At 41.1% G+C, this 12,070-nt stretch overlaps 1 pseudogene; it reads left to right on the forward strand.

The window, feature by feature from the left end:
* The first annotated feature begins 1,105 nt into the window (after positions 1–1,105).
* LOC142869673 (uncharacterized) lies at positions 1,106–1,173 on the forward strand (annotated as a pseudogene).
* Positions 1,174–12,070: the final 10,897 nt, after the last annotated feature.

Genomic DNA, 12,070 nt, shown 5'->3' on the forward strand with positions numbered 1-12,070 from the left:
TAGAATAATCCGTTATATTAGAGAAAGAGACAGAAAAAAGAGAGAGATAAAATAATGGCAGATTGGATACAGTTGAAAAAAAAGTTAATGAATTTCAAAATCATATTGAGGGCTAGGCACGGTGGCTCATGCCTGTAATCCTAGCACTCTGGGAGGCTGAGGCAGGAGGATTGCTTGAGCTCAGGAGTTCAAAACCAGCCTGAGCAAGAGCAAGACCCCATCTTTACCATAAATAGAAATAAATTAGCCAAACAACTATAAATGGAAAAAATTAGCCAGGCACAGTGGTGCATGCCTGTAGTCCCAGCCACCTGGAAGGCTGAGGCAGCAGGATTGCTTGAGCCCAGAAATTTGAGGTTGCTGTGAGCTAGGCTGACGCCACGGCACTCTAGCCCAGGCAACAGAGTGAGACTCTGTCTCAAAAAAAAAAAAAAAAATCATATTGAAGACCTTTCCCAGATGATAGCAAAAAAGGACAAAGAAATTGAGAATATAAAAATAAAAGCCAAGAGTCATGTAGGATAGCAGTAGAAATACCAACATCTGAAAAATTAGGGGTCCCAGAAGGAGAAGGAAAAAAACGAAAAGGAGGAAATAATATTTTAAATAATAAGGGTAACCTTCCCAGACTTAGAAAAGAATGAAAAGGCCGGGCGCTGTGGCTCACGCCTGTAATCCTAGCTCTTGGGAGGCCGAGGCGGGCGGATTGCTCAAGGTCAGGAGTTCAAAACCAGCCTGAGCAAGAGCGAGACCCCGTCTCTACTATAAATAGAAAGAAATTAATTGGCCAACTGATATATATATAAAAAATTAGCCGGGCATGGTGGCGCATGCCTGTAGTCCCAGCTACCCGGGAGGCTGAGGCAGAAGGATCGCTCGAGCCCAGGAGTTTGAGGTTGCTGTGAGCTAGGCTGACGCCACGGCACTCACTGTAGCCTGGGCAACAAAGTGAGACTCTGTCTCAAAAAAAAAAAAAAAAAAAAAAAAGAATGAAAAGTCTTAGATTAAAAGGGCCCACAGACTGCCAAACAGGAGAGTTAAAAAATCTACACCTAGGCACATTATGTTAAAATGTAAAATATCAAATGTAAGAATGTCAAAGACTAGCTTTGCTCAGTGGCAGTATCGTAGCCAATGAGGTTTATCTGAGGCACGATTATTGCTAATAAGAATGTCAAAGACAAAGAGAAAAAGAAAATAGCAAATTGATACCACACTGCTCAATAGCAGCACTTGATGCAAGAGAAAAACAGAGCAATATGTTTTAATGTATCTAAGAAAGAGCACATTGATTCTAGAATTTTATATCCATTTTAATTGTCATTCAAATGTTAGAGCATAATAAAAATATACTCTAGCACACAAAGCCTTAGAAGCTTTGCTACACAAAGATAAATATTGAAAACAACCTTGAAAAAAGTACTCAATTTGAGAAACAAGTCCAGGAAGTGCTGCAAGAGGTAGGGGAAATGACAGTGGTCAAATACTTTGGTAAAGTTTATATTCATCTTTAAAAGAAAAAGTTTGACCAGGCATGGTGGCTCACTCCTATAATCCTAGCACTTTGAGAGGCCATGGTAGGAGGTATTGCCAATGGATTATAGGGAAGAACAACAACATAAAAGGAATAAAACAATATAAAATATAAAATGATATGATAGAATGTCCACAAGGCTGAATTAGAAGAATGAGGACAAGTGGTTTGGAGAGGAGGAAAGAGAAGTTTTATTACTTTGCCAGTAAAGGAGGAAAAACAGTAGACCTCCTCAAAATCCAAAGTTTCCTGAACATTCGCAGAAATACAGAACTTTTAAAGGATTGGTTTTCAGCTTTAGGAAATCAATGTTTGACTATAATTGATGATTCTGATCATTCCATCTCTGCTGAAGACAATCTTCTGACCTCCCCCCAGGATCTCCCTTTACTAGGTCCAGGCTGGGCCATCTCCTGTTTAGCAAATAAACAAAAGACTGATCCTGCTCCTTCCAAATGTTAGATTTGAATGACAATTAGCACTGGGGGTTCTATGACAACAGTGATAGGGTATGGTAGCCAGATGCTGTTGTCTTGAATTTTTTGCATCTAAACATTGTTCCCTGGCCCAGGAGGAGATTGGTAAGCTACTGGATACTGTCTAATAAAGCTCTTTCTGTTTAAGCTATCTAGAGCAGATTCCATTCTCTATAAGTAACAATATTGACTATAGAAGAATGTTAGCTGTTCCTCAGTGTCTTCTCCTCCTCCTTTCATAGTAACAGAATTTTTAGTTATACACATGACCTTTTATAGAGATCATATTTCTCAGGTTCCCTCGTAGCTAGGTGTGGCTACATGACAGAGTTTTGTAAGTAAAGGATGTAAGTAAAGTGTGATGTGGCAGATTCCAGCAACCTTCCTTAAGAGACAGCAAGTATAAGGGGACTTGAAAAAGTTCATGGAAAAATGGAATTAAAAGATAAAAATAAAAAATATAAACTAGTCATTCACTTTCAATTGTGGAAAAAAGAAAAAAAAATATATATATATATAAACTAGGCCGGGCGCTGTGGCTCACGCCTGTAATCCTAGCTCTTGGGAGGCCGAGGCGGGCGGATTGCTCAAGGTCAGGAGTTCAAAACCAGCCTGAGCAAGAGCGAGACCCGTCTCTACTATAAATAGAAAGAAATTAATTGGCCAACTGATATATATATAAAAAATTAGCCGGGCATGGTGGCGCATGCCTGTAGTCCCAGCTACCCGGGAGGCTGAGGCAGAAGGATCACTCGAGCCCAGGAGTTTGAGGTTGCTGTGAGCTAGGACGCCACGGCACTCACTCTAGCCTGGGCAACAAAGCGAGACTCTGTCTCAAAAAATATATATATATAAACTTTATTTCTCAACATAAGCTCCATAAAGTTCAAGATACTTTTGTAAGTGATCCTACCAGCCCTTTAGTCCATATCTAAATAACTGAGGGTCCTATCAATGCAGTCTTTTCTACATTGTTAACTGAAGAAAAATGGGGTGCCCCTTAAAGATTTTTAAAGACTAGGAAACAAAAGTAAAAAGGAACATAATCAGGACTGTAAGGTGGATGCCTAGCGATTTCCCATCAAAACTATCACAAAATTGCCCTATTTGATGAGAGGAATGAGCAAGATCGTTGTCATGGTGAGGAAGGACTCTCTGATGAAGCTTTCCCAGGTGTTTTTCTGCTAAATCTTTGGCTAACTTTCTCAAAACACTTTCATAATAAGAACATGTTATCGTTCTTTGGCTCTCCAGAAAGTGAACAAGCAAGATGCCTTGAGCATCCCCAAAAACCCTAACCTTTGCTCTTGACTGGTCCACTTCTGCTCTAACTGAACCACTTCCACCTCTTGGTAGCCATTGCTTTGATTGTACTTTGTCTTCATATCATACTGGTAAAGCTATGTTTCATCTCCTGTGACAATTCTTAGAAGAAATGTTTCAGGATCTTGATCCTACTTGTTTAAAATTTCCATTGAAAGCGCTGCTCCTGTCTGCAGCTGATTTGGGTACAAGAATTTTGGAATCCATCAATGGAAAGTTTGCCCAACTTTCATTTTTGAGTCAGAATTCTATAAGCAGAACCAGTCGAGATGTCTATGGTGTTGGCTATTGTTTTTACTGTTAATTGACAGTCCTCTTCAATTAGAGCTTGGACAATATTAATTTTCTCCTCACAAATTGATATGGTCTGCCGCTTCAGGCTTCAACTTCAACATCATTTTGTTCCTTCTTAAGATAAGTTATCCATTGGTAAACTATTGATTTCTTTGAGGCACTGTCCCCATAAATTTTTTGTAAAGCGTCTATGATTTCGCCATTCTTATACCCACGCTTCACCACAAATTTTATACTTGTACTTGCCTCAATTTTAGCCAAATTCATGTTGCCCTTTTCAAATTAATGTCTTATCCTTCTTAGTGCCTCAAACTGTTCGAACATGTTATACAACACGTTAGTAAGAGTTTATTTTAGTGCAAAAATATTTTGAAATCCCTGCATAGTTTTTTGATAATATGCTTTTTCCATGAACTTTTTGAAGATTCCTCATACATGCCTTTTATTCCTTTTTCCCCTTTTCTCTATCCATCTGCTTGGAATGTGGGGTTGGAGGTCAATTTTAGAGCAGGAGCATGAGGTCCACACCCTAGGCGTGGTGGAGAAGAAAATTGGTAACAGCTTACCAACTGTTTCCTTGGTTCCCTGAGGGCTTCATAAACAGAGCTACGATATACTAGTCCTGGACCATCTACCTCCAGATTTTTTTTTTTTTTTTTTTTGAAACAGACTATCATTCTGTCATCTGGGGCAACTGCATGGCGTCAGCCTAGCTCACAGGAACCTCAAACTCCTGGGCTCAAGTGATCCTCCTGCCTCAGGCTCCTGAGTAGCTGGGACTACAGGTGCCAGCCACCATGCCCAGCTAATTTTTTGTTTGTTTTTAGTTGTACAGCTAATTTTTTTTTCTGTTTTTAGTAGAAACAAGGTCTCACTCTTGCTCCAGCTGGTCTCAAACTCCTAAGCTCAAGCAATCCACCCACCTCAGCCTCCCGAGTGCTAGGATTACAGGCGTGAGCCACGGCGCGGCTTACCTCCAGATTTTTACATTAAAGAAAAAATAATTTCCACCTTGTTTAAGCCATTGTTACCCTGGTTTTACTGTCACTCTCAGACAAATCTATTTCAAATTAATCAATGACCAATACATCATTCCCCCAACTCAGAAAATATACACCCTTCCTCTCTGTCCATTAATCTCCTGTTCATATTTCAGAGATTGATTTGAAATTCCATATCTGTGACCACTCTAATCCACATCTTATAACTCCCAAGAGTGTAGTTTAAGTATAGCTTCTCAAGTACAGTTCCTCTTTATCTGAAAACCTGTGAACTAAAGAGACAAGTTATCTTCCTTGTATACACCCAGAATGCAGAGGTGGAACAGACAGGATAACCACTATACACATTCTTGTTTAAAATGGGAAGAAATGCAGGTACAAATGAATCACTGGTCCATAGCAATTCTGAAATCCAGCTGGGCAACTGTTGGAAATTTCTTGATTAGGACTCAGAGCTTGGGGATAATTATCTATGGCTTTTGGTTTTCCCCTCTGGGCTCTTAGTTCTGCCCTCTACGTCACCCTCCCTTTTGCATGAAATGTAGCCCACATTTGCAATTGTGTAGTTTTCACAGATTTTATCCTGCCAGTAGAATTTTGGGGCTCAGAATTCATCTTTCCATTTCATACTGCCTATGACCCTTTCGGTCCAAGCTGGCAGTGTTCCTCTGAACACTCTCTTAAAAATATTGTAGGTCTCTTATGTATTTTCTTGGAGTTCACTCTATTAGACTAAAACCACCCCCACAAAACTCTTCAAGATAAGCCCTTCTCTACCTTGGGCTTCTGTTGAGGGACAATGAATGCCGTTAAGCTTCTTAGAAGCCCTACTGTTTGACAGTGTTGACAAGTTACATGCTGAAAATCTTTAGAGAAGTTTTCGTCTAACTGAATAGTATTCTGAAATACTATCTTAGATCTTTCTGAGCTCTTAACAAAGGATTTTATAGCCACACCCTTGATTTCATCTTTAGACTGTTTTCCTGGCATTGCCCTAAATTTAAATTTTGCTCAGAAGTCATTTCTTAATTTTGGCATCATTTGCCACCTGAAGAGGGGCTGGAAATTTCCCAAGCCAGCAAGTTCTGGCTTCCTTTTGTTTAACCATGCTCTCTTTAACTTATCTGTCTCCTCTCACATTTTACTACAAGCAGCAAGAAGAAACCACATGGTTCCTTCAACACTCCGCTAGGAAATTTCCTTAGCTAGATCACCAAGTTCATTAGGTACACTTTTTACTTTTGCCTTACTGCAGGCAACAGCATAGCTAATATTTTTGCCAATACACAACAAAGACTGTCTTTCCCCCAGTTTCCAAAAAGATTTTTAGAATTTTCCTGTAAGCCCTCACTTGTAGCTTTCTCAAAGACCATCAGAACTATTTTTTTGGAAGAACTGTCAAGCTTACACTAACACCCAAAATCCTTCCAGCTTCCACCCACTGTCTAGTTCCAAAGTCACATTCTTAGTTTTTTGTTATGGCAGCCCTTCGAGGTACCACAGTCTGAACAAGTTATCTGTTGCTGCATAACAAATTATCCTCACCACTCAATGGCTTAAAACAACTATTACCTCACAAGGTTCTGAGTGTCAGGAATCCAGGAACAGCTTAGCTGGGTAGTTCTAGCTCAGGGTGTCTCGGGAGACTGCAGGCAAGATATCTGCAATCAGCTGAAGGCTTGTGTGCAACTGGAGGACACATCCCAAGGTGGCTCACTCACACAGCTGTTGGCAGAGACCTCAGTTCATCTCCACATGGCTGCCTGAGTATCCCCAGGCAGCTGCCTTCTTCCAGAGCAACTGGTCTAAGACAGAAAGAACAAGCAGGAAGCTGCCATGACATTGTGGCTACGATTCTGAAATTATATGCCATCATTTCCACTTTATTCTTTATTCTACCCTTTGGAAACAAGTCACTAAGTCTAGCCCACACTCATGCAGAGGGGAATTAGGATCTACCTCCTGAATGGAGTAGTTTCAAAGAATTTGTGGGCATATTAAAACCCCTCATACCTCTCCATGTTCTTCTCTTGGACCACCGGTTTCAACAGGATAGTGGAGTTACCAGTTTTCCTATCTAGGGGATATTTCTCTATCTGAGGTTTGGATCTTCTCCTCCTGAATTCTCAGAAATTTGGCCACTATTAATTATTCTTCCTGTATATTTAAGATCTCCCTCTCATCTTCATGCTTTCATCAGTGTTTAAACATGTTTTTTTAAAAATTCTTTTATCACCGGGCCCGGTGGCTCAAGCCTGTAATCCTAGCACTCTGGGAGGCCGAGGCGGGTGGATTGCTGGAGGTCAGGAGTTCAAAACCAGCCTGAGCAAGAGCGAGACCCCGACTCTACTATAAATAGAAAGAAATTAATTGGCCAACTAATATATATAGAAAAAACTAGCTGGGCATCGTGGTGCATGCCTGTAGTCCCAGCTACTTGGGAGGCTGAGGCAGGAGGATCGCTTGAGCCCAGGAGTTTGAGGTTGCTGTGAGCGTGGCTGACGCCACGGCACTCGCTCTAGCCTGGGCAACAAAGCGAGACTCTGTCTCAAAAAAAAAAAAATTCTTTTATCCATATCTCCTTCAGGCTACCACCTGCTCTCATCATCTGTAATAATTTTAAAAGATGATCCCAAATTCTTTGATATTCTCTGCCGTTGAGAGATAGCAACTGTGTCCTCTTCTGCTTAAATCCTGGTAGGCTTGTGACTGCTATAAAATATAGCAATTGAGGTAATGTGACATCCCTAGGTGGGTAGAAAAGGTCATGCAGCTCTTTCCTAATTCTCTTGGAATGCTCTCTCTTGGATACTCCCTCTCAGAACTCGGCTGCCATGCTGCAAGAAGCCCTAGTTACACAGCGACTCAACGTGTAAGTGTTCCAGATGATAGTCTCGGCTGAGCCCAGTCTTAAAGGATCTCAGATTAGGTCTAACACCCATGAGTAAAGAAACTTCCAGATGATTCCAGTTCCCAGTAGTTCAAGTCACTCCCAGCCATTTGAGTCTTCCCAGATGAGGCTCCAGACATCAAGGAACATAGACAAGGCATTCCTGCTGTGACCTGTCAAATTCCTGACCCATGGAATTCATAAGCATAATTTAAAAAGTTTTTGTTTTATACCACTAAGTTTGGGTTGGTTTATTACACAGTAAAAGTAACTGGAACATCCCTTTTAGAACCCAATTTCTGAAAAGAGTTGTCTGTTCTCATCATCTCTATTTCTTCATCCCCTACTTATTCCTCTAATCTGAATGCCCCCTACATTTTTCAAGCTTAATCATATTCTCTGTAGTCAATGATCTCTAAGTTATTAAATCTAATAGACATTGCCTCTAGCCTTGTTTTATTAGCAGTATTTAACACTATTGTCCAATTCTTCCTTCTTGAATTACTCTCTTCTCCTAGTTTCTATGACACCACATTATCCCAGATCTCATCCTTCTTCTCCAGTCACTTCTCAGACATTTACAATTTCACCTTCCTCTAACTAGCCACTAGACGATGGAGTTCCTCAAGGTTTGGTCCTAAGCCTCCTTCTCTTCTCACTTTATATTCTCTCCCTATCCGTATCCGTGGTTTTAATTCCCAGCAATATGACCCTGATGACAAAATTTTATCTCAAACAATTTTACCTATTAAGCTCTAGGCCATATGTCCAGCTGCCTTCTCATCATTTTGTACTAGTGATAGTTCTTAGTTGCACAGCAACTGGCCTTGGCTGATTTAAGCAGCAATGAATGTATTGAAAGTTCACAGTAGCCAGGTGTGGTGGCTAATGCCTATAATCCTAGCACTCAGTGAGGCTGAGGCAAGAGGATGGCTTGAGCTCAGGAGTTCAAGACCAGCCTGAGCAAGAGCGAGTCCCTGTCTCTACTAAAAATAGAATAATTAGCCCAATGTTGTGGTGTGGGTCTATAGTCCCAGCTACTCGGGAGGCTGAGTCAGGAGGATCGCTGAGTCCAGGAGTTTTGAGGTTGCAGTGAGCTATGATGACGCCACTGTACTCTAACAGGGTGACAGAGTGAGACCCTGTCTCAAAAAAAGAAAAAAGGTTCACAGAATCACAAGAAGGGCCAGAGTACAAGGGTTGGAGGCACTAGGGTTGGAGGCATCCTAAATACTAGAAACAACAGCGGAAGTCACAGCACAAAACTGGCCTGGTGAGCACACCCACATTATTTTCAGCAGACAGAGACATGGCGGCTTGCCCCACTCATGGTACTGGAGGCAGACAGTGGCTGCTGCCACTAGAAGCACTGTCACTATGGCACCTGGAGGCACCATCTTGCTGTAACTGTCACTACTGCCAGAAAGATTTTTGAGCTTTTCCAAAGGTCCCTTTTCAAAGTCCCTGGTGGGCACATCTGATTGTCAAAGTGTAAACCATGGCCATTGTCCTAGCTGCAAGGATTCTGGGAAAGCAAGTCACTGGCATTTCCAGATTCTATTGCAGAAGGCAGATTCTACTGTCCACAAATAAATCATAAGGGATTCTCCGAACATATAAATGAGTTTAGATGGTGTGCATACAAAAAAAATGAATATGTCCAACCTACTTCTCAGTAACACCTCAATCTCAACATGTCTAAGCTGAATTTATAATCTTTGTTGCCCTCCTTTTCCACAATAAATAATAATAATTTTTTAAAAATCTGGTCTTTTTCTAGTCTTTTCTCTCTGTGAATGGAACCACCCTCTCTCTAGTTCTGAATGTCTTGGAATTGTTTTGACTCTTCCTTCTCCCTCATTCTTCACAGTCAACCTATTTTTTTTTTTTTTTTAGACAGGGTCTCACTGTGTTGCCTGGGCTTGAGTGCAGTGGTGTCGTCATAGCTCACAGCAACCTCACTCTAGGGCTCAAGCAATCCTCCTCCCTCAGCCTCCCAAGTAGCTGGGACTACAGGTGGGTGATACTGCACCCAGATAATTTTTCCATTTTTTGTAGAGACAGGGTCTGGCTCTTGCTCAGGCTGGTCTTGAACCTGTGAGCTCAAGTGATCCTCCTGCCTAGGCCTCTCAAAGTGCTAGGATAATAGGCATGAGCCACAGTGCGTGGCCACAGTCAACCTATTATCTCTAATATTTATCTCCCTACTTCACTTGATCTCCCCTCTTCCATCTTCCTCCTCTACCTTCTCTGTAGTTCAAAATTCCCTCATCTCTTAGCTGGACTGCTGTAATCTACTCTTCTCTTCCTCTAATTTATCTTCCATACAGTCATCTCCTCAAAATGCTTACCTCATCATGTCACCCTCCCCCCCACACCCAGCTTAAAACACATTAATGGTTTCCAAAGTTCTTCATATGGCCCCACCAGTCCCTGGTGGTCTGACCCCTACTTCCTTTTCTCACCTCATCTCTTAACTCCCTCACTCTGCACTCCAGCTTCACCACACTTTTGTGCTATGATCCCTTCTACCAAGCACTTTTGTACATTTTGCTCTATCTGGAATGCTCCTAACTGCTCACACCTTTGCTTATTAATTCATACTCTAGATTTCCAATCAAGATTACTTCCTCAAGGAAGTCTTTCCTAAACAACCTCCCTCCCTCTTAAGACAGGTCCTTATTTCATCTATATTCTCATTGTAACATGTATTTTTCCTTCAGGCTTATCCAATTTTTAAATTATATATATATATATATATTTTTTTTTTTTTTGAGACAGAGTCTCACTTTTGTTGCCCAGGCTAGAGTGAGTACTGTGGCGTCAGCCTGGCTCACAGCAACCTCAAACTCCTGGGCTCAAGCGATCCTCCTGCCTCAGCCTCCCGAGTAGCTGAGACTACAGGCATGCACCACCATGCCCGGCTAATTTTTTTGTATATATACTTTTAGTTGGTCAATTAATTTCTTTCTATTTTTAGTAGAGACCGGGTCTCGCTCAGGCTGGTTTCGAACTCCCAACCTCGAGCAATCCGCCCGCCTTGGCCTCCCAGAGTGCTAGGATTACAGGCGTGAGCCACCGCGCCCGGCTAAATTATATATTTATTTGATTACCATCTCTCTCTCCCACTAGACTGCAAATCCCATAAAAGCAGGAACCAAGTAAATTTTTTGCTCACCATACATTCCAAGAGCCTAGAGCAAAAACTTTACCCATTGTGTAGTAGGCACTGAATAAATATCTGTTGAAATTAGAATGAATTATCTCCCTTACGAATTTGAACTGAAGAGGTGGGGGGAAAAACAACAGACCTTAAGAGAAGTACATGTTAGTGGTGGAGCAGAGCTTGGAGAAGCATGAACTCCCAAAGCTAGGAGGGGGAAAGTGAGGGGGAAAACTCCCATTACTACTTCTTTGCAACAAAGAGTTTATCACCCGGATTGCTCGAGGTCAGGAGTTCGAAACCAGCCTGAGCAAGAGCGAGACCCCGTGTCTATTATAAATAGAAAGAAATTAATTGGCCAACTAATATATATAGAAAAAATTAGCCGGGCATGGTGGCACATGCCTGTAGTCCCAGCTACTTGGGGAGGCTGAGGCAGGAGGATCGCTTGAGCCCAGGAGTTTGAGGTTGCTGTGAGCTAGGCTGACGCCATGGCACTCACTCTAGCCTGGGCAACAAATCGAGACTCTCTCTCCAAAAAAAAAAGAGTTTATCACCAACCCAATGGGTTCATTTGAGGAACACATGTTTGTGGAACTCTTTTGCATGCTTTAATTAAGGCTAAAATAAAACTGTTTGCTCCAACAGTGTCTCGGTCTTTCTGGGGGAGTTGTCAATGGGGGTGCTAGCAGAGTAGCTTGAATACATCCAACACTCCTGACACTTAATGCTTTTCAACATGTTCCCACTTACTTGTTCAGAATGTGAGGAAAATGCAACTAAATAGGCAAGCACCTCTGCAGTAATTCAAAAGTGACATTAAGAGATAATTGTATCCTTCTCATAGAGATGATCCTCAAAATTCGGAGCTAATGATTGGTGAAACCAAAGTAATAAAACTTTGTTCAATATGACGAATTATGACACAGGAAAGGAAGCCATTAAAAAAACTAAACGTATGTTCTGAAAATTTGGGTATTTTTCCCCTACTTTTACTATAATACAGTACTCATTACCTGACCCTAGCATAAGGAACTAGAAAGCTAATTTAGTTTATAGAATTAATGCTTCCGTAGTAATGAAAATTCAGTGATTTACTATTTTAGCAAAAGTATAACTTGATATTTGTACTGTAAATATTACAGATGTAAGTATGTCAGAAGAAAGGCTTGACGTACAATGAATTTTTATATTTGAAAACACAAAACTTGATGTTTTTACTAATTTTATATTTTCTCTGGACTTAACTAAGAATTATGTTCTCTTATCTCTGCCTTTCTGGGTTTTCCTCTTCAAATGAAATACTTCTGACCTGTAGAGGTTTAGGAAGGGTTACCCCCGACTAAAATAACTGTTTCAATAATGGGGAAAATTCTGTGGAAATCTCTT

This window comes from Microcebus murinus, chromosome 2 (assembly GCF_040939455.1).
Source record: "Microcebus murinus isolate Inina chromosome 2, M.murinus_Inina_mat1.0, whole genome shotgun sequence".
NCBI lineage: Eukaryota > Metazoa > Chordata > Mammalia > Primates > Cheirogaleidae > Microcebus > Microcebus murinus.